General features: G+C 37.2%; 1 protein-coding gene and 1 long non-coding RNA gene across 22 annotated transcripts in view; one reads left to right on the forward strand and one right to left on the reverse strand.

The window, feature by feature from the left end:
* LOC124105465 (uncharacterized) overlaps positions 1 to 24,358 on the forward strand; it is a 33,480-nt gene extending 9,122 nt beyond the window's left edge. Inside the window, exon 4 of one of the 2 annotated variants that reach the window (XR_009228472.1) lies at positions 19,188 to 24,358. This is a non-coding gene — a long non-coding RNA (uncharacterized LOC124105465). Of the gene's footprint in view, positions 1 to 3,663; positions 6,392 to 19,187 lie in introns of those variants that run through there. The other variant, XR_006855735.2, reaches the window with a different exon arrangement.
* Positions 1 to 25,259, reverse strand: part of Lpp (LIM domain containing preferred translocation partner in lipoma) — a 663,875-nt gene that overhangs the window by 63,522 nt on the left and 575,094 nt on the right. The gene's annotated exons all lie outside the window — the stretch shown is intronic.

Genomic DNA, 25,259 nt, shown 5'->3' on the forward strand with positions numbered 1-25,259 from the left:
AAACAAAACTAACCCTATTACACAACAGTGAAAATAGCTCCAGAGCTGTGTGCACCATTTAATGTGTAGCTGAAATCACAAATGCTGTGTAAATTCTGAAACCCCTGACCTGTGTCAAGTGGGACACTAAGCTTCTCTTTCAGATGACAGACCCAAAACTGTTTCCCCCAGGATGATATCTCTAGGCTTGCAGCATAGAAGCTACTTCATGTGCAGATGTGGTCATATCACACCAAGATCATGCTCACATACCTTTCCATTGACTAACAGACATGGGTCTGCCATTCAAGATTCTCCAGGAACCAGTCCTGAATGACCTTTCTGCCTCAATTGCTTATTTCTGTCCTTTGCCTGTCCACCCCACTGGTTGAATGACTACCACCTATGTATTGATCTTCCCTACCTCTTAACTCTTGATTGACTCTTTATTCTCCCTGTTCCTTCCCATCTAATAACACCTATTAAAGAACCTACTCGGTTTTAAAGAGCTGGCTCCCACTTCTTTCACAAAGTATTTCCTGATTACCTAGTTGGAGGAAATTTCTTCCTCATCCAATTTATATTTCTATTGTAACTCCCTTTGAAGTCAACTTTTATTTGTAATGTACTTAAATATTTTTCCTTCCTTATGTGAACTTCCAGAGGGCAAGTTCATGTTGTGTGGTTGCTGTAGTTCCTACAGCAAGGCACAGAAGGTATTCAGGTTATTATTTAAAAGTCCTTGGAAATTTAAGGCCCAATTAATCAAATGGAGTCATACAGGAATAACAGATGGCAAAACTTCTTAAGTTATATATACACACTTACACAGGTGCAACACACACACAAACACATACACATTACAACTGTTCAAAGATAAGGAGGAAGGAAAAAAACCCTCAAACTGAATCTCAGGACAAGTATCAGACCCTTTATCTTTGGGACTAGTTATTCTTTCCACTTCTGACAACCCCAGCTGAACTGAAAACAGATTGAACCATAAAAGGCTAGGAGGAAAGCTGATGCAATATTATGTGTTTATAGAGAGTCAGGTGCTTCAGGTATAATCCAATAGGAACAATTCTGCAAGGGAAAGACCTACCCTACTTTTTTTTTATTTGAAGAAACTGAGCCTCAAGGAGGTTAAACAATTTTATTTGTACAAGACCACATTGCTCAAAACAATAAAGTGGGATTTAAATCCTGGGCTACAGAACTATAAAACCTAGACTCTTCCACTCTCCTAATCTTCCTCTCATATATACATAGTTAAGAATTTAGCTGGAAATTAATGAAAGCTTGATTCTCATAGTACTGTATACTTTTGCAGGGCTTTAGAGGAACCCCTGTTCAGTTGACCTGCAAACATGAAACCCTGAAAATTGCTAGGAGACTCCAGGGAGGAAATAACTTGAGAGAAAAATACCAGTGGAAACTATTACAGCATACATAAGAGCTTGAAATTATTACAATGAGGAGACATTAGTCTGATAGACTAATCACACATACCGTATACGAGTTACAAACAAACATTAGTAGCTATATGAGAAGAATGAAAAAATCATTGATTAGAGGTTGCAATACAGTTTGGAAAACCATGAACTTGCTCTCGTGTCTTGAGCAATTCATTTCTCTCACTGGGTGGTTGTTTGAGCTTGTTTGCTTCAAATAGGGGCTGATTATATAGGATGTCCAATGCCCTCTTTAGTTCTAACGTTCTTTAAGTCCAAGGCTAATTGGTTGACCTACAATAAGCCTCTCACTAGTTATGAAGAAAGATTCTGCTCATGCCTGCACTCTGGACATTATTTGATGTGCATCAAATGATAATTCATACCATCTTCCCAAAGATGTTTTTCCTAAAAATAAACAACAACAAAAAAACAGCGGCAATCCTTTGGAGATGCTCAGTTAAAACTCCAAAAGAACAAAACTAAAAACTATTCCATAGGTGTTTAAGGTAATTCCCTCCCTGTTTTCCTTTGAGTTCAGACATCACCTTATGCTGTAGTAAGTTTCTTCTCTTCAGAACAGATTTTGGAATTTTGGGCTCTGAAACAAACATAGGGTCTGGTTTTCCATTTCTGTTTTGTATATGAAGTGAAGTTGCAACCCTTTTAAATTCAAGCAGAACTGCTCCCCATACCACAGACCACAAGAATTCTGCCAGGGCTGGGTTTTATTTTGGGGTGGAGAGGAGCAGTAGCAGCAAAAATACTTGTAAAATGGAAGAAGGTGTGATATTCTTTAGAAAAGGGATGGACTGCCAGGAGCAGGAAGGATGAGAAGACTTGGCAGCCTATCGGAAACAGCTGCAGAAGAGGCATCCAGTGTGTTGTATTAATTTGTACATCTCTATACTACAGAGCTAAGTGCTTTCACAGCCCTTTTGAAATCTGAAAATGGATTTTCCATTCATCCAGAACTATGCATTGGCTCAAACTAGCTCTTGTTCAGAGAGGTCATCCAGCAAGTCATTGCCCATTGTACATGGGAATCAGCAAGTGCTGCTGAAGATCTGTAGAACTGCTTTACATTCTTCTCCAACACACTGGTCTGGCTGCCAGTGCCTAAAACACAGGGCATTCATATAAGCTATCAGGAAAAAAAAAAGATGGGAAATGAACCCATTTGCCCTGAAAATTTTGCATTGGCTTCTATATAAGTTCATTTTAAACCTATTTGAAAACAGTCCTCTCTTTTCAAGTTCCTCCTCTTCATTATTTACAATAATGGTTTCCATGCAACAATCAAAAAGACAAAGGAACAACAGGGTACACTGCTTAGTCTTGAGAAGAAAAACAGAAAAGAATTAAAAAAAAAATAAAAGTTTTCCTTTACCAATTCTTATCAGTGTTTTATAAGTAATTCAGGTTGCAATATGTCTATTATGTACTTAGTTCTGTGATAAATGTTGGGGATTATTTGAGATTTTTACAGTATTTGGGAAGACAGGGTTAGTTATTTCATGCAACTTGGTCTTGGCTTCCCAAATACTTTCAAGTTCTGTTTACTTCCTGGCAAGTAAATAAAAACATTATTTTTGACACTGAATCTAAATGACAGAGGACTTCAGAAAACAGGGGCAGCAACTAAGAGATATCTCAGGAAATATTTCATTAAGAGAATGGATTCGAATGTATTATATTCAGAGGGAGGTATTAACTCTGCCCTACTTAAGAAGTGGAAATGGGAAAAGGTCAGAAAAACTTCCCAGAAGATCTGAAGGCGGTATCTCAGGCTTAGATAATGAGAATAAAATAAATAAATGATCACGAGATAGAAAAGTACCTATAGAGCATTTTATACTTTATTATAGTTTCTGACTTATTTCATTTGAAAAAAAAGGTTCAAAATGGCAGGAAAATTTACACAGTTGAAAAGAGCTAAACTAAACTTTAAAAAAGGGTTTGGGATGTAGCTCTCCAGTAGTCTGCTTGCCTAGAACGTGTGCATTTAATCCAGAGCACTAGAAAAACAACCTACATGTGCATGCGTGTACACACACAAACACATGCACAAACCTAAACTAGAGGAAAAAAAATGACATAAACATGATGTACTTTCATTTTTCTCCCTATAAAATTTACCTTGGATTTTTCTCTGAATAGAATGAAAATAAAACAAGAGATTTGTTGATGCAAACACCCTCAGTAATGAAATCTGCTTCTCTGTGTCCTACAGGATCCTGCCTGCAGCCCAACACTGCTTGAGGTAGAGAAAGCAGCTAGTCTACTCTGAATAGTTGCCAAGGGAACAGCCAGTGCTTTATGACATTATGGTCAGATGAGGGGGAAGCGGACTGACCCTGTAACAATGCCAGGAGAAGCCAGCTGCTTGGAAAATCACAATGATTATCCAAAGACGACTTTCAAAACACACACACAACAACAGAAAATCCAAATGAACATATATGACCATGAAAATAAAATTTTGTTTTTTCTAACATGTCTACTGTGCAGTTCAGGCCTAGGCATAAAAGTCAATTACTGCTGCTGTTTTTTTTTTTTTTTTTAATAGTAAGATTCCCCTGTTATTTTGTCTGATTCGGATATATAATCTCAAGTCCAGACTTATTTTAACCAACATCAGCCAGAAAGGAAATGAGTCTAAGTTGAAGTGCTTTAAAAGCAAATGTCTACCTGGTTCTCCAGTCCTTAATCATCTTGCTCTCTTCACAGAATACTCTGGGGGATAGATACAAAACCTGGAACATCTAATTGAGCCTGTATTGTATCACTGTGTTCATTGCAGTGGCAGAAAGTTATCCAGGTGGTCGAGGAGCTGGCTTTGATATAGGAGATAGGGCTGGCTTTGGAACTAAATCCAAACAGCATAATAAGGCTTTGTGATCCATATGGTAAATATCAAAGTGAAGTGTGAGGGGCACTAAATTCTCATCAATCCAACGAGTAAGTACTTATTTAGTGCTTGGATCCTAACAGATGTTCAATGCATGTTAGCTGAAGAGAATAATGAGGACTTATTAAGGTGTTAGTCTGTGTGAGGAACTAAGTTGACTGCTTGATATGTGTTTCCTCACTTATTCATCAATTAGCTCAGGAAGGAGGACATGTTGTCATCATCCCCATTTTATAGACAGAATACTGAGTCTTGGAGAGGGGAACTTGCCCAATGTCCCCCAGCTCATGGGCAGAGACATCTTTTGGGCCCTGCTTTCAACTACTCTGAGATATTGTCTCTCAAGGCTGAGAGAGAAACAATGCAGGGTCTCACTTTCCACACTAAGTAACAGATGAAGCACATTGGTTTCTGTCTTCTTGGAGATGATGCAGTAGTCTGCATTTAAAAATCTCTCTCTCTCTCTCTCTCTCTCTCTCTCTCTCTCTCTCTCTGTGTGTGTGTGTGTGTGTGAGAATTGAAGAATAGACAGACAACTCACCCAAGCCAGAATGGATCTGCTACCACATGAGAGGGAAGAATGCTGTGGGGAACAACAGAAAAATTCTAATCCTACTTGACCTGGAGGAAGTCATTTAGTTTATTTGGGAAGGAATATATGGAATCTAAGTGAGGCGGCAGTTGGATAGAACTTCAGTTATTAGAAATAAACAGAAAGGCTTAATGCTGTAACCCAGATCAATTTCCAGAGGAGAGTGGGCTATAGCATCTTCAAGGATGTAAAAAAGGAGAGGAGAGATTTATTTACTCCCAGGATTCTAATGATCTTCACCTCTACTTGTTTTTTATCTTTCAATTTTTTTTTGTGTTGTAGATGGACACAATACCTCTATTTTATTTATTTACTTATTTATTTATTCATTTTATTTAATGTGGTGCTGAGGATTGAACCCAGTGCCTCACACATGCTAGGCAAGCGCTCTACCACTGAGCTACAGCCCCAGCCCCTCACCTCTACTTCTGAATTGAGCTAGTGCTAGGAAATGATAATGGTGAAGTGAAGTAAAAATTTTCCCAACATATTGTAGCTGTTTTGACTCTGACACTATCTTAATGTAGATTTGAGGGCAACACTCTCACCTATTAAAATGAGAAAGTTGAACCAGATGATCCCTTAGCCAAAGGCCCTTGAGCATCTCCTAACAGGACACTGGGATGCACTGCCCAGGACAAATTAAATGAATGCTTTGTTAACTAAATCCCTATAGAGAAGAATTTCCTTTACAACAAGGTGTATTTGTTCAAGTAGGTCTTAATGCAACAGCATTAACCTTGTAAAGTCTGGCAATGCTGAAAGACCAGAGTACAGGCTTTGTGTGGTGTCTAGAGTTATCAAGGCAAGAATTTAATAATGCACATAGAAAAGGGCCTAGAACTCTGCCCGCCAAATAGTGGACATTCATTTGAAGAGTCACTCAGCATGAATAAACGAACACATGAGTATTGATTAAGAATTTGTACTCTGGAGACACAAACTAGTATGAAATTTTATTATCACTTATTAGTTTTTCAATTTATGGTAACCAACTTTTCAATTCTGATATTAATTAGACAAGAAGAATAATTGTCCTGGGTATTCAAATTAATTAAATTATGCTATGTGCATGTATTAATGTGCCTCAATGAAACCCACTACTTTGCATAAATATTATGCACCAATTAAAAAAAGAAAAGGAAGAAAAAAAGAACATGGTTGACCATTACTTATGCAATTGTGGCCAGCTTTAATTTCATTAATGCAAAGAGTACACTTGGAAGATTCAGATATAAAATACATTTGAGATAAAAAAATCATATTCTCTATTCATTATATTCAACTCCCCCAATGCGAGAAGCATGTCATTATTTCTTTGATTATTATGACATTTAATATCTTTTCATAAGAAAGAATGGCAAATGTACTGATTTATCAGGATTAAATAAGATCATACATGCAAAATTCTTAGCACAATCACAGCAAAGAATGAAATGATAGTATTGAGAAACCTAGATGGGCTTGTGAGATTGAATACATGGATGGATGTTCCTGGAATTAAATAGCCAATCGTTTGGTTTGGCTATTTAATTCCAGGAACATCCACCCATGTATGCCTCACACTGGAGGCTAGTATATTCATGCATATAAGAATATGTGTAAAGCATAATTTTGATTATTCAAATATCTTTATTTTTATGCAGTGCTAGGGGTTGAACCCAGACCTTTAGTGCATGCTAGGCAAGAATTCAACCACTGAGGTATACACCTCAGCATAAAAAGATCATTTTCTAACTCAGTTTGTGAATTGTGTATGTGTCTTTAAGCTCTAAGTGCTACAGCTATTGCTAGGACTGGCTTACAAATTGGGGAAAACAATAGAAAACTTCACACTAAATAACTGAATGCTTCAGAAGCTATGTTCTGTTCATAATTACCTATCTACATAATTACCCTTACTACTTTGGGTTTACTCTCCTCCCCTTTCCCTATTTTCATTAATTGACACTTTTTAAAGACAGGATAAAGGACACAAAAATGAGGACAGAAACTAGGCACAGTGGTGCACACATGTAATCCCAGCTACTTGGGAGATTAAGGCAGGAGGACTGCAAGTTCAAGGCTAGCCACAAGAACTTAGTGGGATGCTATCTCAAACTGAAAACAAAGCTGGGGATGAAGCTCAGTGGTAGACTGCTTGCCTAGTAAGTGCAAGGCCCTAGGTGGCGGAGGCGGCAGTGGCTGGAGTTAATCCCTAGTATCATATGTGCACACAGAAAATGTAAACATTTTTTCTCTAATCAAACCTGTACCTAGTATGTTAAATATATGAGTAAAATATATTGGATGCAATATACCAAAAAAGTAGAGAAAATATAATTAGTTTTTGTGTATGGGGGAGAAACTTAAAAAATTACCCATGAAAAAGGTAGAAGTGTCACTCCAGGGTTAGTCCTTTGAATTATTTAATAATCACATCTACAAAAAGCACAGTAATCTACCTCATCAGTGAAGATTTTGGAAAGTATTTATTTGGTTTTTAAAATATAATCTTTAGAAAATCCTCAATATGCACAAGAGGAGGGGAAAAATAAACACAGATGCGAAAGAAACAAACTGAATTGTGCTTTTTTTGGGTCCTCCTAGTCATTTTTGCAAATGCCTTCAAAGTAGGCATTTAGATCTTTTTATGTTCTGATTACATTCATCATTAAAACATTGGGTAAAATCCACCACAGCTACCATTGTGGAATTGGAGGTTTATGCTAGTTGCACAAAGTATGCTTTCAGAAGTCTCTGGTTGCATGAAGACTGCTATTTGCCCACTGGCACTGTAAGCACCACATAGAGGAAAAAACAGAGTAGCCAGGATTCTCTAGATTGTATTTTATTCCCTGCCTAGATCATATCTGTATAAATTACATTTGATTTTGAAAAGCAAAATCAAATCTCATATATTACCAGAGTTCAACATGTCCCTTTTCTGGGCTTCAGTTTTCCATCCACAAGTGGGATTTTGGACCCAGGAACCCCTAGGGGGTTAGCATCATGAATGGCTCTCTAAGACTAATTCTTCTAGGGTGAAAGAACCAGATATCACCAGCAATTGATATAAAACAAGGTCATGGGTTTCTTCCTAATACAAAGAGTTCTCATTGAACAAGGCTTAAGACTACTTTGATGTTAGATAATAAAAACAGTGTGAATGATGATGTTAAGTAATATTTACTGAGCACTTAAAAGGTATAGGATGCTGTATTATTTCACTTATGTTGGGGTTATTATTATACAGAAAGGAAAAGCATTTATCCAACTAGGAAGTATAGAGCCATGACTGAAGCCCAAATCTCCAGATTCTAGTTCTTAGTTACTATTTACACTGTGGATACTTATTTATTTAGTTATTTTTAAATTTTTTTTAGTTGTCATTGGACACAATATCTTTATTTTATTTATTTATTCTGTATGATGCTGAAGTTTGAACCCAATGCCTCACACATGCTAGGTGAGTGCTCTATTGTTGACCCACAACCCAGCCCTACACTGTGATATTTAAAGGTCCATATCAAATGATATCTTCTTCAATATGCTTTTATTGATTTTTCCAATTATGATTTCTTTCTCTACTCTTTCTCTTTTTTAAGTACAGCACTTGGTCATAGTCTGTCTTTCAAGCTCCTTAATATAAGTGATTTCTCCTTTGCTTTTCAGTTCCTAAGTACCTATTATTATAACAGGTTCTCAGCTGATGTTTTGAGATATGAATATCCTCAGCTCTATCATGACACAACCTGAAAGATGTTGTATGGGTAAACCCACACAGGTACAGTCATCTGATCCTTGACAAAGGCACTAAAAACATGTTGGAGAAAAACAGCTTTTGAACAAATGGTCCTGGCAAAACTGAATATCTAACTGCAGAAGAATGAAACGAGACTCTTATCTCTCACCTTGCCCAAAAGTCAACTCAAAATGGATCAAAATTTATGGCCTAGGTATTAGGCCAGAAAGTTTGCAACTGTTAGAAGAAAATGGAAGGTCAACACTCCAACACAGACTCACAGACAACTTTTACCATAGGATTCCTAAAGCTCAGAAAATAATAAGGATTAATAAATAGGATGGCATCAAATTTAAAAGTTTCTCCATAGCAAAGGAAACAAGAGCATGAAGACAATCTTTGAAAGCTACTTTTCCAACAGAATATCAATATCCAGGATATAAATAACTGAAAAAACTTACTACCAAAAAGAAAAAAAATCAAATAATCCAATCAATGAATGGGCAAATGAACTAAATAGATACTTGTCAACAGAATATAAGTAACCAACAAATATTTGAAAAAAATGCTCATCATCTTTATCAATCAAGGAAATACAAATCAAAGCAATACTGAGATTTTATCTCACTCCATTAAGAATGACATCCATGAAGAATTGCAAACAATAATAAATTCTGGTGAGGATGTGAGGGAAAGGCAACACTTTTATACCATTGGTGGGATTGTAAATCACTGTGAAAATCAGTATGGTAGTTCCTCAGAAGACTAGACATGGAACTCAGTATTTATCCTAGAGAACTAAGTCAGCATATTAGTGAAAACAACAGTCAAAACAACCAACAGAAACAGATTCCAAAAGACAGATGCTGGAAGTATTGAACAGGAAATTTAAAATACTGTGATTAATGTTAAAGATTCTAGTGGAAAAGGAAGAAAACGTGATCAGCAGAGACACAGAGACTGTCATGTGAGAGTATGTCTAATTCTCTGTGAGAAGACTAAAATGGAAATGCTAGAGATGAAAAACATAGTAACAGAGAAGAAGATACCTCATGAACATTAGTAAACTTGAAGGTGGGTCCACAGATATCAAGTAAACTTGAACATAAGAGTGTGTGCATACACACACACACACACACACACACGGTAAAAACAGAAAAGAAAAAAATATGTGAAGAGGGAGTTAAAGACTATAACAGAACACCCAAGAATGGTGGAACAATATCAAGCATCATGTATATTTACAAGACACTAATTAAAAATAAAACAAAACTATAACTAAATAGATCAGTAAAGTAGAGGCAAGGGAACGGGGGAGAGAGAAGGGGAGGGAAAGGGAAATTACTGGACACTGAATTAGAACAAATTACATTTCATGCTTTTATAATTTTGTAAAAATGAATCCTAATGTTAGGTATGACTAAAAAGAACCAATTAAAAAAAAAGTAAGCCTGGCATCTTCCTGATTCCCTATTTTACCATTTCCCACCATGATGCCATTGGGCCCTCACCTGAACAGATATTAGAATTGAACAGATATTAGCTTCATGATCTTAATGTCCATAGCTGTGAGCTAGCTTTTAACTAGCTTCTAAACTTTTAAGCTTCTTTCCTTCTGAAGGCCCAGCCTCAAATATTGTGTTATAGCAACACCAGACTAACAGTGCTAAAAAAGTCTAAATAAATAAATATTTTTCCTTATTTATAACTGATCTAAAAGCAGTTCAAAGCAAAATTAACAACAATTTTTTTTATGTATTCACAGCATATCTATAAGTAAAAATAATGATAAGAAGAGTATAAAGGTTAGCAAGATTAGGAGCACACTATTGTAAGGTCCTGAGACTACTCAGAAAGTGGCATAATACAACATGAAAATACATATTGATTAGTAAAGAATGTATATTGTTAATCAAAGAACAACACTAATATTAAAATTCTGGGCATAGATAACACATAGTGCAAATAAAATGGAAATATGAAAAACAAAAGCTAAAGAAAGGTAGAAAGAGAAAAATAGAACAGATGGAAAAGTAACAAAAGCCACTGAGGTGGTGAATTTTAATCCAACTATATCAAAAATTACATCAAATGTAAATAATATAAACACAAATTAAAATGTAGAGACTGTCAAATCAAATAAAATATCAAGACCTAGCTATTTTCTCACTAAAAGTAACCCATTTAAAATATATTCATTATAGAATGTAAACAAAAGGTTGGTAAAGAAAGCTGTATCAATCTCATTTAGAGTTAAGAAAAAGAATATTTTTATGGTCAAAGAGACGTTTTATAAAGACGAAAGGAACAATTTTAGGGTCAGGAAAACATAGAAATCCTAACGTGTGTGCACTTAACAGTAAAGCTTCAAAAGACATTAACATAAACAAAGTCAACCACACAGCTGAACAGCAAATAGTGAATCTAAATATACACTGGGGGTTGAGTCCTCTTTGCTCAGTAACAGAAAAAGGAGAGAAAAATCAATAAAGATAGAGAAGATGTGTACAATGCTATCATCCAATTTAACCTGATATATATAGAATACTCTATCCAACAACAGGAGAAAGGCATAGAGTATTCACCAACATAAATGACATTCTGGGACATAAGACAAATCATAACAAGTTTAAACAAACTGAAGTTATACAAAGTATGTTCACTGGCCACAAAGAAATATTCCAGAAGTCACTATCAGAAAGGTCTAAAAAATATCCACATATTTGGAAACTAAGCAATATATTTCTAAATAACTCAGGGATCTAAAGGGAAATATTTTGAATAAAATGAAAATATAAAAATGAAAAAATGTAAATATAAAATGCAAAAATGTATAGGATGTAGCTTAATCAGAGCTTATTGATTGAATGTTTATATTAGAAAAGACAAAAGATCTTAAATCAACAATTGAAACTTTAACCTCAAGGAAAGAAGAAGGAGGAGGAGGAGGAGGAGGAGGAGGAGGAGGAGGAGGAGGAGGGAGAAGGAAGAAGAAGAAACCAACTAAACCTGCTGCAAGCAAAAGGAATGAAATAATAAAACACAGAAATCGTAGTTGAGAGCTGAAAACAGGAGAGAAAAATCAATGGAACTGAAAGCTGATTCTTGAGGCAAAACATCCACAAAATGGAAATACTCCATCCAGACTGACCCAGGGGAAAGAGAAATAAGACAGTCGTGGCGAATATCATGAATGAGAGAAGAAACACTGTCATAGTACTTACAGACTTAAAATGATAATAAGGAAATACTGTAAACCACCACCATTCCTATAAATTTCAGTCTTTAGGATGAAATGGATCAGTTTCTTGAGGAATGTGAACTGTCAAAATGTTCTTAAGAATAAATCAAATTTGTACATAAAAGTCTTCTGATAAAGAAAACTCCAGGTCCAGATGACTTCACAGGCAAATTCTACAAACATTGAAATAATAATGCTGATTCCACATCAATTCTTCCAGAACAATGAAAGAAGAGAGAATACATGGCCCCTTTTTTTTGGGAGTTCAGCATTTCCCTGATATCAAACCAACAAAACAAATTGCCAAAAAAGAAACCTATGGACCAGCAGCCCTATCATAGATGCAAAACTCTGTAACAAACGACCAGCAAATTAAATCCAACAATATTGAAAACAATTAGTACAACAACACAATTAGGGCTTATTTTGGTAAAGATATGATGATATAATATTAAAGAGTAGTGAATGCCTTCTACCATACTAATAATCTGTTGAAGAAAATATCATTAGTGTATCAATTGATGCTGAAAAGCATTTGACAAAATTCAATCCCCTTTTAGGATTAAAACTCTCAGAAAAATTGAAATATAAGGGAGCTTCCTCAACTCCATAAACAGCATTAGTAAGGTCATAGGATATAGGATCAATGTATAAAGATCAAGCTTTTCTCTATATGGTAACAATGAACAGTTAGGAAATTGAAAATATATATAAAAGTAGCATTTATAAAAGCACCCCAACTATGAAATAACTCTTTAAGTATCTTGTGAATATACACAAGAATTCTTTGTGGACAACTGTGAAACAATGATTACAGAAATTAAAAATCTAAGTAAATGGAAATAAATAATATATTAATGAATTGGAAGACTCAGTATTATTACTTTTTTGGAGGACTGGGAAATCATCTGAAGACTTGGTATTATTAATATGTCACTTCTCCTCAGAGTGATCCATAGATTTCAGCACAATTCCAATCAAAATCCCAGCAGGATTTTTTGCAAAAACTGATTAAAAAATTCATATGAAAAACAAAGTAACTAGAAGAATCAAAATAATCTTGAAAAAGGAACACATTATACAGCCTGTTTTTCAGATTTACTACAAAACTGTTATCATCCACACAGGGAGAGAACTGGAAAACAGACACACATATAGACTGAAGTAACAGGACAAGGAATCCCAAAATAGACCTTTATATCATGATCTAGATCATTTATATGGTTGAGAGAATGAAAGAATGATAACCCACATAAATTTAATTAATTTACAATAAAATGGTGTTGAAGCAATTGAGCATCCACATTAAAAAAGAAAGAAAAAAGTGAAACACTGATCCATACATTGTTCACCTTATATAAAGATTAACTTGAAATGAGCAAAGACCAAAACAGAAAACTTCTAGAAGAAAATTAGTGAACTATGACTATATCTAAAATCTTACAAGAGCCTCAAAAACAAAACAGGAAAAAAGAAAGCTGCCTAAAAAACATGTACAACAAAAGTAGATAAATGAATACGTTGTGTTAAAAGCAGGAATGGTGGCCTTCTTGGGGACAGAAGAGACAGGATTGGGGTGAAGGAGGCTTCCTCCTGAGTTACTGCTAGTATTAACTTCTCTTCTCAGGGTGGTGGTCCAATAGCACTCACTTTGTGACAATTTAGCCAAGTTTCATCAATATGTGAATGTGCCTATATTTAATATATTACACGTAAGACCATTATTTTAACAGATACACAATGGGTGTCATCCAATAGACTTTTAATTTTTGAGTCCTGGTTCTTCACATAAAAGGAGATTCAACTAAACCATCCTAGTTCCTTGCTTTGAGAAAAGTTGGGAGCCTATTGAATACTTCTTAGTATGTAATTTTGTTGGTCTATTGTTAGGTGCCTGGAATTGATAGAATAATTTGCATTTCTATCACTAATTTTGTAAGTTAGAATGAAGAATTAAAATTCTTCATAAAAGTAATATGCTCCTTAAATAGGCCCCTAAAAGGGACTACAAAGTTCTAAGAGAGAAGCACTCTTCTCCCTAGGTTATCTCTGACCTCATCTCCTACTGCTCTCTAGTTTGTTCCCTTCTCTTCAGCTACTACTACTCCTCCTCTTTAAGATCCTCCAACATTGAAGGAACATTCCCTTATGGCTTTTAAGTCATTGCATAAAAATGGTCTTCTCAAAGAAAGTCTACCCTGATGGTTCTGTTGCAAAGTGCAACCTTCATCTCTGCTATGCTTATATTGTTTCTATAGCATGTATCACCATCTAATATGTTATACTGTTTGCTTTTGTATTATGTTGATTTTTGTTATTATTTTATGTCTTCTCCCCCCTAGAAATGAGAGGATCTTAAAGGCAGGGGTTTCTGCTTGTATTGTTCTCTGTTGCATCCAAAGACTCTAGAGTAGCTGCTGATTGAACTGAATAATTGTGACATGACATTTTATTATAAATAATAAAAATAAAAATTTTAAAGAAAATAAAGATTTCTGAGTATAAAAAGGAAGGTCATATATTATCTTATCATATAAATATCCACTGCTTTCCCATTTTAAAAAAAAATCTGTTTTGAATAAGTCTTTGAAAAATCTATTATATTAAGTCTTATTTAATGATTAAACTGGTATAACAGAATTCTGTAGATAAGTGCAGAGACTAGGTCCTTCTTAAAAGGTACACATAAAGAAACATTGAAAAGAAAGCCCTCAGGCTATTACTTTGACCATTTAAGAGTCATTATTTTGCTTTTATTTCAGAGAGAATGAAAGAATGAGTGCCACAGCTATATCTTTTCTTTTTCCCTTTTCAGATCCAAAATATGAAATTGGGAAAAAGCAAGCTCATTTCAGAAGAGCCTGGAAATAAAATATCAATACTCTCCTACATGATAAAGTAATATGCTAAAAAACATATTTAATTACTGCAGCTACTGCTGAAACTAGCAATCTTTTAACATTATAAGGAAGGGCAATAGATACTCAGATAATTCTTTACATTTTTGTACAACATGATTCTATTCTCAAAAGGTAAAAACAGTCATTTTCCATCCATTTCCATCCTAGTCAGGATGTCAATGTGTGCATTATTACTCTCATTGAAAAAGACAAGAAAGAACTGAAGGTTAGAAGTTAAAAGGAGCCAACCAAGGTTGCCCAGAAGGGAATGGCAAAGTGGGGAAAAGTATTCACAGTAGGCGTCAAGACACTAAGGATCCGGTATTAGCTGGTTGAATGTCTACATAGATGCTCTCTCCACTAACAGAATTGAAAGTTTGTATCAAATCAGCTCCTCACGACTGTGGACAGCATATTCTTGTGGGCCCTTGAGTTAGCAAAGTCTTCATATGAACACATCATCTATGTATTCAATAAATTAGCAGATAATAAATAAGTAATTCTGCACCATAATAATAAACAAACAAGCTCTGAGCATTGCTTACAGATGAGTACCACAAGTTTCCAAATATATGTTGAAGTTATTATCAGGAATACAATTCATATTACTAAGAATATATGATGGAATTCATGACAATACTGTTAGTATCTTATGCATATCAACGGATATGAACCATATAGTTTGTATTACATGGGTGTTTGCAATAAAATAAGAACTTACTTACTCTAAAGGCTCTTCCAATTTGAAAAGTCTAAGCTGCAGAGCCTGGGACAGATCTCTTTATGACAAATCTGAGTTCTGTCTCCCCTAGGAGTTTTTGAATACGTCTTTTTAGCCTCAGGAGCCACTGCTTCATCTCAAGCTCAAAGCCTAAGATGAAATGCAGGTAAAAACTGAGCTACTCTGCCTGATCAACATTTGTGATTGGCACAGAGGAAGGAGACTTAGAATACCAGGGAGCCCTGCCCGCCAGGCTGCTTCTCCCCACCCACGCTATTCTCCAAGGAACTCATAGGTCACTGTGGAACAGTTTCAAAATGGGTTAAAACTCATATAACTTCCAATTCACTGATTAGAAAAACATGAATAACCCAATCCCCCCAAATGGACAAATAATGGGAATAAGTAAGGTGGTTACTTAACATAGGAAATGATGTTAAACTCACTAAAAAATCCTTTAAAATGCAAATTAAAACATGAAATCCTGTTTTTAGACAACCTTTTTGGCAAACATTTAAAAGACGGAACATGCTCAAGGTTAGTGAAAGTATGGGGACTCAGATGATCTTATACAAGAATGAATCAAGGCCCTCTTTTGAGAGGGCTGTTTTGGTAGGTATCAAATGGAAATGTGCATGTATTTTTGATTCTGCAAGTCTATCCCAGATATCTATCTTGTAGAAAGTGTCAAAACTTCATGAAGATAATTGCACAAAGATATTTGCCTTTAATGGCAAAAAAAAACAGAAAAAAATGAACACATATAAATTATTATCAATAGGGAAATGACTGAGGGAGTTATGGATTGTACATTCTACAGAATTCTGTGACACCATTAAAATTTAAGACTAAGACCCATATGCACTATCATTCTGAGAAAGATACCAGACCTATACATTGTTGGGGGAAAATGTAAAAAGAAGATGCAGAATAATATGTGTCTCACTGTGTGCACATAATCTGCATATATTTATTTTCATGGTGTATAAAAAATTTCAGAAGTAGACACACAGACCTTTAACAGTGCCTTCGTCTAGGAAGAGGTCTTGAGAAGAATTTCACTCTTTATTTTAGAAATTTCTATAAAATTTGGTTTGAGTTGGAAGATGAATTACTTTTGTGATAAGAAAATTAAAAGAGAAGAACACTGTAGTGTATCATCTGTCTTTAGACATATAAGTTGTTCAAATAAGGAATCTTAAGTCTGTTACATATTAAGCTCAAGACCCTGGGTCTGTTCCCTACTGATACGTATACACCTCTTTGTTAGTAAAGCCTATAAAATTAAGATAGCCAGGCACACTTTATCGGAAGTTAAGCACTTATACATTCTGAAGACAGAAAACATGAAATAGTTCTAATAATGGACAGAAGGATTACAACTATAAAAAAGGATTTAGTGGCATTAATAAAGAACTTCCCTTAAAACAGCAAGTCACTGTTAAAATAATTAATTTAGCAAAGAGTACATGGAAAGGGAAATCAGTCAATGGAGAAGCCTGGAGGTTTGCAGTGGCCGGCATGTCTTGCCTCAACGACTCATGCAAAAATTATCTCTGTGAAAAAGTGGATCAGCATACAAGTCCATAAAAAGAGAGCTTTAAATTTTAAGTGGTTTTGTATCTACTGTGAATATAAAGGTTAAATGGGTATTATAAGAGCAATAATTCTTTCTGATTAAATTTTTATCCAAAGATGGAGTAAAATGTTCAAAGGGAAGTACAGACTCTGTCAACAGTTACTGGAGATGCTGTGAGAGTTAAAAATCGAACTGACTGAGCAGGGGCTTTTATTTATTTATTTTTTTAAAGCAAAAGGTGATGTTGTAAAATTGGAACCTTATTGCTGAGGCAGAGTGAGTGAAAACCTGTTAAAAGGCAGTTGACTAATTCTGGATTATTTTTATTATTGCAAAGACTTGGCTTACACTGAAGAGGAAAGAAGCAAAACAACCCCACACACATGTAGCTGAACTGGCAATTAAATAATTATTCATCACAAATAGTTAATCACCCTGTTAAGTGAAGAGGGTGGAACCCAAACTGCAGCTGTATTTTAAGATACTGAGCATGAAAATTCACTCGCAAGTGACAGATTTCATAAAATCTAAACATAAAATCTAGACAGAAGCTTCATAGAATTCAAAACCTCCTTTCTCTTAGACATTCATTCCCTTAATTCTAGTCAACATCTTCATCTTCGCAGCTCAGGCTCCCCAATTTGTCATGAGTGCCTGACCATGTCAACATGTGGTCATATTAAGGTCTCACTAAAGTGTTGCCTGATACGAGGTATTACATATCATCGATTTCTCCCACCTCCCTGAGTAGTATTGCAAAGCAACCACATTTTGAGTAGTCTCTCAAAGCAACCAAACAGCCAAGTGTTTTATGTACACTTTAGATGTACATAAAAGAACTGGATCCTGTCCAGGGCAAAGCAATGAAGATGAATACAGGGAGAGAGCTGCAAAGCTGACCTGTGAGGGAAGAGAAAATGAACTTGGATGTTTAGCCTGGAGAGAAAGCTGTTGATGGGAGAACTGAGATTTATCTTCAAATATCCAGGACAGAGAGCAGACATTATTTTGTTCCTGGAGGGAGCAAGATTTATGAGTTCCACTGGCTACTGTATGAGAAAGCATGTTATGCAGCATCAAGAGAGCTGGTCCTAGAGACTGATTAAACTCAAGTTGGAGTTCTCTCTAATATCTATGGACAGGCTGCCCAAGCTCTCTAGGTCCGTTTTCCCCTTTACTGAATAGGATGCATCAGAGTACCTATCCCAAGGGATGAAATGTACCTCATAAGTATTCAGTGACTACTTAAAATGATCACTGTTACTTGTAGTTTATGTGTAATGCAAACATTAAATGCTAACCACAGAAACACAACGTAAGAACGATATAAAATGCTCTTTCTGAGTACCTGTGTCAGGCCCTACCCTGGAGTTCTCTTGAAAGTTTATTCCTCAAGAATGAGATATTCTCATTCTCCTCATGAAGAAGGTAGATGGTTTGAGGAAGTTAATAAACTTGTCCAAGTTCACAGATGTTTTTACCATAGAGTTCAGCTTAAGCTTAATGCTTCTTGACCTCAAAGCATTTTTTCCCACTAGAAGGAGCTCTAGGAAATAGAAATCAAGATATGTTATAGGTCTTTCTCTCAAAAGCTGCTCTTATAGAGAATATAAGATATACACACATAAATGCATAAGCATATAAATTAAGATAACCTATGTCATAAAATAAGAAGAGAGAGATGACTTCCAACTTAGGAGATAAAGGGGAACTTCAGGGATAAGATGGCAATGGAACTGGTTGTATAAAATTCAGACAAAAAGATGTGGATGGGCATTTTAATGCCTGGCACAGAATAAGGAAAAGCAGAGGTCAGGAAGAGATGGGACTTCTCAGGGAACACAAAGAAGGTCAGGATGGTTGAAGTATAGGATGTGTGAAATGAGGTGAGACTGAATGATTTGGGTCAGAGGCAAGGCTTTGATCTCTCCAATATGTCTATATCTAGATGATTTCATAATGCTAATCTGTGGGCAACAGTTAATCTATAGGAACACTCACTGTTTAAGCCTCAGAGACAGACTGGACTGGAATAACTTCAAAATGCTTTACCACCACCTTCAATTATCAATTATACTCTTTTCTACAGGATGCACCGTTATCCTTGACCTGTAAATTACACTGAGGAAGAACATTCTGTCGGCTCGACCTTGGCTTTCTGGCAAACCCAGACCTAAGACAGACTTCATATCCTGTGGGTTTTGCACCCCCTGCCTTGTCAAGTCACCAAAGCTCTCAGTCACTTGTCTGGAGTTCGGGCTTGTTTGTGTTGCCATGACAACTAGTTAAAGGCAATCCATCCAACAGTTATTCTGTTCCTTGGGGAAAAATAAATTACCCAATTCATTGTTAGAGGTGGGAGTTTTGAGCTCCAATTTTAAAATTAGTTCATTTTAGAAGATGAAAAAGGCCATTTCAGTGAGGAGAAAAGAAGGGGAAGTCTAAGAGATCTGGTTCAATCGGAAGGGATATTTTCAACATTATAAAGAAGGGAGAACTATAATGAGATCCGTTTAGAAAAGTGGAAGGTACTCTGACCTGGGAACATGAAGGATCTAACCTAAAGTTTTTTTGAAAATTTTGTCAGAAATCTGTTAAGATGGAATCAGTTAGTAGAAGAAAGGACTGGAAATGGAGCTCCAAATCCAAAGTGTCTTTCACTAAGTCGTGTGGGGGGACATACACAGCTGGGCTCACATCTGGGACAGGAAAAACCTTTCCCTTCTCAGGTTGTGTTTTTAGCTCAGCTGTGTTTAGCTCAGGCTCATCTTACAATTTAGCTCTAGGAAACAATGAGGAGAGCTGGAGAGATGTGGAACACATGGTGTGTGGCTAAAAACCACAACGCTTAGGGAAAAGGTCTGCCATCCACTTACTCATGAAGCTGCTTCCCTATCCCCCCTACTGCCAAAGATCTTTCAGGAAAAGCCTGTGATGGATGAGTGGTGTAAGGAGTAATAAAATGGCTGAACTTTCTTTTACTTTTGGGAGAAAGGCCAACAAGCTCAGCAAGGCTGGCGTTCTTCATGGCCCACCTCTCACACACATCTGGCATCACACTTCTCCCTCAATCTCAGCTCTAACCGCATGAGCCTTCTTTCAGTTCCTAGGTCAGCAGGCCACCCTGTCTGAGATGTCTAAACTCCTACACGCTCCCCACAGCTCAGTTGAGTCCCACTTCCTCAGCAGAGTCTGCCCTGACCCCTCCAGTCTAGGTCAAGTTCCTTTGTTCTACTTCTCCTGGGACAATGCCCCTTTCTTTTAAAAGATTCTGTCCATTTCTTTATTAGAAGAGAAACTTCCAGGGATCAGGCACTAGTCTGCTTTTGCTGACCACTGAACTCCCAACTTTCATCTGAGCTTTGTTGAATAACTGAACAAAAAATTATATTTTTTTCTCCCTCTATAATAAAAGGTAATACCCAATAGTCAATGTGGAAGAATTAGATGTTAAATTATCCAGCTGGGGAAAACTAGATCTATTCATTGGTCATGAATTCAAATCAGATTATTATAGAAAATATATAAAAAGAGACAAAAAGAATTATATGGAGAAAGATAAATAAGTCATGAAATCTGATTTGGAAAATTCCAGGAAGGTATACCCATTCAAATTGAGCTCTGATGATGGTGGTGGTGAAGGAGAAGGAGAAGGAGAGAGGGAGAGGAAGAAGAAAAGGAGAAGAGGAGGAGGAAGAGGAGGAGGAAGGGGAACATCAGCTACATGTGCATCTAACCACTTCCTCTTCTTTTTGGGCACATAGTGTGGACATATTTCCAAGTCTTCCTTGGAACTACAGCCAAGTGAGTAGTCCCAGCCAATGAAGTATCACTAAAGGAACAGTGTGTTACGCTTCCAAGTCTGGCCAGCAGTCATTACCACCACCACCACCTCACTAGCTCTTGGATGCTCTCTCTTCCCTCATCTGCCAGATGCAGAGAATGTAGCCCAGGACACCTGGGCTCTGCAGAATGGTGGAGTCAGTGGTGAAGCAAGCCCATGTCCCTGCATTCCCAAGTAGGAAGCAGCTGCTCGACACTCGCTCAATGGCATATTATCAGAATGAATCAACTTCTATTGTGTTAAAGCACTGAGCTTTGGAGGTTTGTTTGCTATAGCAATTAACATTATTTGCCCAAATAATATGTAAGATATTAAGGAAATCACACACACACACACACACACACACACACACAGAGGCACGCATACTTATGTAGATTCATAATTGAGCTACCTTTCCTCTTAACACTTTCAGTAAGCAAAAGGATATGTAAGTATAAGGGTAGGTCTGATGAATTAAATCTACTTCCAGCACAGCTGTTCACCCAGTTCTGCTACTCCATTGCTGCTGTGGTCTTAGAACTACAGGTTGGGACTGGATCTCATTTCTGCTTTGTCTAGCTCTTTTCCAATGTGGAAGGCAATTCTTGTCATGGCCAGGTTGTCAACAGCCTTGACCTAAGACCTTCTTTAATGAAAATAAAGGAGGATCCCTTTAGGTATGCTTCTGAGCATATATTAACTGTTATCAAGCGCTTTCTTGAGAAGAATCCCAAAGCCATGGCTTTTTCAATGAATCATTTTTTCTAACACAAAAAAGTTGTTTTGAAAAAGGTCACTCTCTTTTATTGCCCCTCCTTGTCCTCTAATATGAGTTCAGCTAAAAATAAATTGGGAGCAAGAGAGTGGTAGGACATGATGACAAAGTTACTTAATCTGCAGTTGTGGAAAATGCCAGAAAATTTGAGAGAATTCACCTTTTATGCTAGTGGTAATTGGGGACTGGGGAGTTATTTTCTTCCTAAATGAGCCATTGAAAGTTAGCCTTTTATGTCATATTTGATTACTAAATTATTTGAAGTAATAATAAATGTCAATGTCTGTGTCTCACTTTTACAGATTCTGATTTTATTGTTATGGGTTGGGATCTGGCCATCAGATCCCAACCCATAAAAAAAAAAATCGGGTGTAGATGCAGTCAGAATAGAAACAGCAAGACACACCTCAATGTAACTACCAATATCAATGTAAATTGTCCATGTATAGATAATATACCTCAGAGAATAAACTGTAATATGCTTAAGAAGATAGCTCCTAAAATCAAGCTGAATTCATTGCCTGAAGAAAACTATCTTTTCTTGCCATGATTTCTGCCCGTTCAAGTCTATAAAGTTGGAGGCTCATGAAGAGTCTCAGTGAGAAAGGGCTGGCTGGAGGTCATACATAAACAAGTCACTTTATTACACAGAAGACCCAAGCCCCTTTCAGGGACAGAGATGTGAGTTGCATGAGAACTGAGGTGACCATACCATTTCCAGCTCTGGCCCAACACTGACAATACTGGCCCCAGGACCTTAGGCTATAACTCCTCTCACTGACAGTGTTATGGTTTAGATATGAGGTGTCCCTCAAAAGCTCATGTGTGAGACAATGCAAGAAAGTTTGGAGGTGAAATGATTGGGTTAGGAGTACCTTAACCTAATCGGTGTGTTGATCCCTTGATAGGGATTAACTGGGTGGTTAACTGCAAGCAGGTAGGGTGTGGCTGGAAAAGGTGGGTCATTAGGGGTGTGCCTTTGGAGTATATATTTTGTCCCTAGTCTGTAATGTGTCTCTCTCTCTGCTTCCTGATTGCCATGTCCTGAGCTGCTTTCCTCCTCCACACTCTTGGGCCATGATGTTCTGCCTCACCTTTGACCCAGAGCAAGGGAGTTAACCATCTATGGAATGAGACCTCTGAAACCATAAGAACCAAAATAAACTTTTCCTCCTCTAGAATTGCTCTTGTCAGGTCTTTTGATCACAGTAGTGAAACAGCTGACTATAAGAGATAGTAAACACAACCAAATGAGAGGCTAGGAAAACTGCTCACATACCTATATGTGAAGGGGATGCCCCTCAAGAAGACTTGAATACCCCTTTGCTTAATTAATAAGGTGCATATGCCCCATACATGTAGGCTTCACATCAAGGGTAGACTGGCAGCTACTCTTGCTTCAGAACATTAGTGAAACGATTGGTTAGATCCATGATTGAGCTGCAATTTCTCCACTAGCACAATGAGAAAGGAAGGTTCAACTTGGGTATCTTTAAAATCTCTTTGTTCTATCAAAAGAAACTTCTCTCTGCCTCTAGAGCTGTCTGCCAGCTGCTCAGAGTTGCTTAAAGCTAACAGACACCACAGCTGGGCTTCCTGTGATGTGGACCAGTGCCCACCAGAGGGACTAGAGGCACACTCACTTGCAGTCCCCAGTCCTGACTACTTCTCTGTGGAAGTTTCAAGACTCTGCCACTTCTGTTTTTCTTTGTAAGAATCTTCCATCACACCAAATGGAGAGGATGTTTAAGACTACACTTAGCATCATCTTTGCCCTACACTATCCATACAGATGATACTCGGATGCAGTGCCTCAGGAAATCCCAAATGTCTAATTATCAGGGTGGGTGGCTGAGCACAGAAACCCACTTCAATTTTACTTTCTTTCCTCCAGAGTTCAATATGTATTAAGAGTGTGGACGAAAAGGAACCAGTTAACCTCAGCTATTCTTCCTTGCTTTTTGCCGTTTCTGCTTTGCCTCACAGTCAGCCAGATTTATTTACTCCTCAAAGAAATCACCGGGCTTTTAGATGTATCACATGGATAAGGTAGTTCTGCCAGCTAACAGCAGCTCTTGGAAAGCAGAGGGAAGGAATGATTCTAAAATGCAGTCAGTGCAGGCTTGACTTCTTGCCCCCAAACTTTAACAAGTGGTTCGTGGGAACCTTGGATAGAAAGGCAGGATTCAGGTCCCCACTTCTCACCAGCAGCCAAATTCGTAATGCTGAGTGCAATGTGAAGTGAAGAAAGTGAGTTTCATCAGGTGGGAGGAGAGGGAGACATTACAGCACTGCCTGCTCATGCTGAATCCATCTGATTTTGTCTGAAACTAGGGAAGATGGAAAACAATTCTCAAAGAGGGAATCACTGTAGGTGTTCTACCTTTTCCTGAATAAGGAAAGGGCATAAGATTGTTATTTCTGAAGGGCATAAGATTTTTATCCCTTATGCTGTCCAAAAACTTTGATAATAGGATACACATGATTAGGCTGCATATAGAACTGAGGTGAGGAAACAGAGTAGGGGAGAAGGCAGTGGAAATAGAGCCTGGAATAGGAACAAAACTAGGGTACTTGATTGGTTTAGAAGACCATAGGGTTTGTCTTGTCTTTGTGCCAACATCACTAGAGCTGATCCATTCAGTATACACTAAAAAGCATCTCGGTGTCAGATTATGGCAGGGGATTAGTAGCCTTCTCATTACTAAAGGAGGATATAAATTTCCCCTGTACTCAGGGAGTGGGATGCAGTCAAGCAAAACCAGAATCCACTTAAAAATGACAGGTGCTATGAAGGTATGGTCCCCTGCTTAAGGCCAGTCTCCTAGGCAACAGCTCAGCCAGGTCGGCCCAGCTTTCCTGATTCCTAGTGCGAGATACTTTCATACATAGCATATCAGATATGTTATAGTAACTGTTACAAAACAAAAAACACTACTCACTATGGATGAAGTAACATATTAGGTAAAAAAAGCAACTGGGGTTAGAGTTGCCAGGGATGTGGAGGATCATCAAAGTCTGCTGGGATGGAGACAGCAAGGAGGACAGCAGCCACAGAAACTGAGAAGGGGCTCAGAGGGCTGATGACACAACACTTAAAAGTCAGCAGACCCTGATTCATTCCAGTCTACATGACACAGGAGAGACAGAGAGAACCTACAAGAAAATAGAAGATTGCTGGCAAGATCCAGAGGAAATGACTAAAAGTTTTAGAAGTGAGGGGCTGTGCAGAAATAAGGGTTGTAGAAACTGGAACCATTTAGCCAGTTTAAGACCCTTTACCCCACAGACACCCCTTTAGCTTAAGTGTAGGGCTTTAGAGTCAATGATGTCATCTTTGTTCACTTCAACCCCTCTGTCAAGAAACGTATTGAGTGATTACTATGTAGAACACAAGGGGGAACAAGATCCCATCCCTGACCTTAGAGAGAACCAGTATTTAATGGGCTGCAGGAGAAATAGATAATTTAAATGCAAACTTCTAAATGCTGTGATGGGGTCAAGCAGGAGATTCTATCACAGAATGCTGGGTATGGTAAAGAATCACTTTCATTCTTGAGGAA

This window comes from Marmota monax, unplaced genomic scaffold (assembly GCF_021218885.2).
Source record: "Marmota monax isolate L192 unplaced genomic scaffold, Marmota_monax_Labrador192_F-V1.1 WCK01_AAM20220418_F8-fsc00100, whole genome shotgun sequence".
Taxonomy (NCBI): Eukaryota; Metazoa; Chordata; class Mammalia; order Rodentia; family Sciuridae; genus Marmota; species Marmota monax.